At 43.0% G+C, this 4189-nt stretch overlaps 1 protein-coding gene across 1 annotated transcript in view; it reads right to left on the bottom strand.

Annotated features, from left to right (window-relative positions):
• FAM57A (family with sequence similarity 57 member A) overlaps positions 1–4189 on the bottom strand; it is a 9327-nt gene that overhangs the window by 3597 nt on the left and 1541 nt on the right.

Here is a 4189-nt window from a genome sequence, read left to right as displayed (position 1 = left end):
CAAAAAAAAAAAAAAAAAAAAAGTTATTCAACAGCCCCACCAAGAAACTGGTTTGGAGGCTGTCCCAAAATCCAAATCCAATATTTCCAGTTTAAGTCCTCAGTTGCTCAACAGTTGGGAGTTTACCTACATGTTTTCTCTTGCATCTGCATATAACCCCATCTAGGAGTTTCCTGGCAGCAACCCTGGCCATTTTCGCTACAATTCTATAGCCAATCCCTATTCAATTCAGAAAAATATGTCTGGAATGAGCCTGGAGCTCAAGGACATCACAGCAGTTAGATACTAGGAAAGGCTAGGTCAAAAGACAGTGTTCCCATTTACCTGTCCAAAGGGGCTGAATCAATATTTGCTGAAGCAAAACGATAGTTTATTATTGCCCTAGAGAAGACTTGAAGGGAAGTCTCTACAATAAGTTGTTTCCAATGATAAATAAGCATTCTTATGATGAACAAGACACTTTATGTTTAAAAAAATCTAAATTAAGATCACGTACTTAATTAGATCAGATTCATTCAGCACATTTTTGTGCACCCATGTATTAGGTAGAAGGCACACTCTAGTTTTATGGTTCTCAAACCGCTTGATTACCTACAGTGCTTACTAAGGCTCCATTCCCCAGGGATTCTGAACTGTCTCAAGTCCGCAAAGCAGTGTGTATATATATATATATATATTTTTTTTTTTTTCTTTCTTTCTTTTTTTTTAGTTGGAGTTGCCCAGGCTAGAGTGCTGTGGCACGCTCATAGCTTCTGTAGCCTTGACCTGCCGGGTTCAGGCGATTCTTCCACCTCAGCTTTCCAAGTAGCTGGAACTACAGGCATGCCACCATACCCCGCTAATTTTTATTTATTTATTGTAGAGAGGCGGTCTCACCAAGTTGTCCAGGCTAATCTCAAACCCCTGGGCTCAGGCAATCCTCTCACCTCTACCTCCCAAAGTGCAGAGATAACCGGTGTGAGCCACCATGCCTGGCCAAATCTGTAGTTTTAACTTTATCTCATGTCATTTCCTAAAGAGCCACTCTTTACAGTTTGTACCCGAACTGCTACATTGGGAATATATTCTACAGAGCGTGTCATTCGAGTTTCTGGTCTTGAATGATCCCACACTTACCACAGCATAACTAAATAATGAATCAACAATTAAATAAGGCAAACAAGTCATGACAAATATAATACACATGTAGGTGAATTAGTTAGCCAAGCTCCATTCAGGATGTAACACTTATTCTTACTACCCATCTATGATCTCAAGCTGCTTTTTTTTTTTGAGTCTGAGTATCACTCTGTTGCCCTGGCTAGAGTGCAGTGGCATGATGATGGCTCACCACATCCTCAATCTCCTGGGCCCAGGTGATCCTTATGCCTCAGCCTCCCAAGTAGCTGGGATTACAGGTGTGCACCACCATACCCAATTAATTTTTTTGATTTTGTTTTTTTTTTTAGTTGGAGTCTCACTCTGTTACCCAGCCTGGCATGCAGTGGCATGCTCACGGTTACCACAGCCTCAACCTGCTGGGCTCAGGCGATCCTTTCATCTCAGCCTTCCAAGCAGCTGGGACAACAGGTGTGCACCCCACGCCCAGTAATTTTTTTTTTTTTTTTTAGAGACAAGGTCTCTCTAATGTTGCCCAGGCTGGTCTCAAACTTTTGGGACCAAGCAATCCTCCTGCCTCGGCCTTCCAAAGTGCTGGGATTATAAGTATGAGCTACTGCACCTAGCCTCAGTTGCTTTCTTGAAGCAATTCTAAGTAAAATAACTATAAAGAGTTACTAAAAGTTCAGCTGAAATATAACTGGCTTCTTCCTTTGAATAGAATCTAGGGTTTTAATATTTTGCACATAGTTCCATAAGATCTGAAATTGTGACTCTTAGATATAATTCTCCGAAGACTTATTAACAAGAGATCTGGATTATAATCTTAACTACCACTAGTCTGTGACTTAATTTTCTTTGTAAAATGAAGATGATAATCCTTATCTTCCCTCACAAATTTCTTGTGAAGATTAAAAAATTAGCAGTGTGAAAGTCCTTCTAAATGTAAAAAGCATGGGGCAAACTTTTTCAGGTCTCTTCCTACTATGGATTTATTTCTGTCTTCTTAATAAATCCTACTTTCTAAAAAAAAAAAGTACTATCCAAATATAAGTGTTTACACTGAGAAAACTGACTCGAGCTGTGATTTAGCCCCTTGAGGGGTCTGGATCCCTTTAAGAATCTGATGAAATCCTTGGCCCCATATCACATACTGCATGTAATTTGGGGAATTTATAGATACTCCCTCCTATCTACAGACATCCTGTATGAAGTGATGCGAAGGCATATAACAGAAAAATATTTGGGTGCAGAGTATATGAACCCTAAAAGGCCTTTTTATTTTTAATGTTTATTTTTTTGAGATAGGGTCTCACTCTGTCAGGCTGGAATGCAGTGGTACGATCCCGATTCATTGCAGCTTGGACCTCCTGGGCTCAGGTGATCCTTCCACCTCAGCCTCCCAAGTAGCTAGGACTGCAGGTGTGCTCCATCATGCCTGGCTAATTTTTGTATTTTTTAATAGAGACAAGGTCTCACAGCCGGGCGTGGTGGCTCATACCTGTAATCCCAGCACTCTAAAAGGCCGAGGTGAGAAGACTGCCTGAGCCCAGGAGTTTGAGATCAGCCTGGGCAACTTGGCAAGGCCTCATCTCTACAATAAACCAAAAAATTAGCTGAGCACGTGGCACATGCAGTGCCCACTACTACAGTTCCAGCTACTAGGAAGGCTGAGGCAGAAGGATTGCCTGAGCCCAGTAAGTTGAGGCTGGGGTGGCCGTGAGTGTGTCACTGCACTTCAGCCTGGGCAACAGAGTGAGACTTCGACTCAAAAAGAAAAAAAATGGTCTCATTCTGTTGCCCAGGCTGGTCTAGAACTCCTAGGCTCAAGCAATTCTCCCACCTCTACCTCCCAAAGTGCTGGGATTACAGGTGTGAGCCACCACACCTGGCTTAAAAGGCCTTTTTAAAAGATGGTCTAGGTGTCTGTGGAGCATCTCTGTGCATCCAGGAGATGGAGGGCTCAGAAACGTGGTTATCTAGCTCTATTTTGCAAACAGAAAATCTAAGGCATACAGATATATAAAGGGAGGAACCTGAAAACCAAACTCGAGTTTTCTACCATGCTGAAGCCACTGAAACACAGAGGCTCAGACGGGGAAAACACAACCATGGTGTCATAAAACCATAAGTTAATCAAGTGCAAATAGTTCTTCCTGAAATGCACAGTGGCTTCTTGCTACTTGCCCTCATGTTAATTCCTGCTAGAGCTGTGCAGCCACATTTGTCTTGGTTTAATCTTTGCAGAGGCTGGTTTCAAATCTGATCTGACACACGAGGCAGTGAGGGAGCTTGCTGCATGATCAGAAAATACTCTGTTAAAATAAAAATTGAGTGGATGGCCTGAGCCCGCGGGTTCGAGACCCGCCTGGGCAGCGAGACCTCATCTCTACAATAAATCAAAAAATCAGCTGGGCGTGGTAGCGCGCGCCTATAATTCCGGCTACTCGGAAGGCTGAGGCGGAAGGATCGCCGGAGCCCAGCGGGTCGAGGCTGCGGTGGCCAGGAGCGGCCACTGCACTCCAGTCTGGGCGGCAGAGACTCCAACTCAAAAAACAAATAAATAAATAAATTGAACCCAGACAAGCAAATGCTGTTAGACTTTGGTGTATACAATCGAGGCCATTTGGCCTGTCTTCTCTTAGTGTCTACAATTCATTGCCAATAGCCAGGTTTGGTTTTATTAAAAAGGCGTAAGAAAAGCATGAATATCATGTTAGCAGGATCCATTCCAAGTTAGATGTTAGGTCACAGTGAGATAGATGCTGTACTCAGGCTCCCCTGCACTCTCGTCTCAATAGGTAAAAAAGCAGGACATGGCAGAGCCAATAACAGAAGAGCTGGGAAAGACTGCTCAAATTTCCCTGCACATATGATTATGGTTCTTCAACTTAATTGGGAGAAAGTGAGAGTGGTTCTAAGACAGGTGGAAAATGGTTAAAAAAAAAAAATAGAAAATACACACCAGACTGAGTGTGGCAGCTCACATCTACAATTCCAGCGTTTTGGGAGGTGGAGGCAGGAGGATCACTTGAACCCGGGAGTTCAAGACCAACTTAGGCAACATAGGGAGACCCATCTTAAAAAAAAA

Source organism: Carlito syrichta, unplaced genomic scaffold (genome assembly GCF_000164805.1).
Source record: "Carlito syrichta isolate Samal-C Ts95f unplaced genomic scaffold, Tarsius_syrichta-2.0.1 Scaffold302085, whole genome shotgun sequence".
Lineage (NCBI taxonomy): Eukaryota > Metazoa > Chordata > Mammalia > Primates > Tarsiidae > Carlito > Carlito syrichta.
The sequence above is the reverse complement of the archived record's forward strand: the minus strand, read 5'-3'. Positions and strand labels throughout refer to the sequence as shown.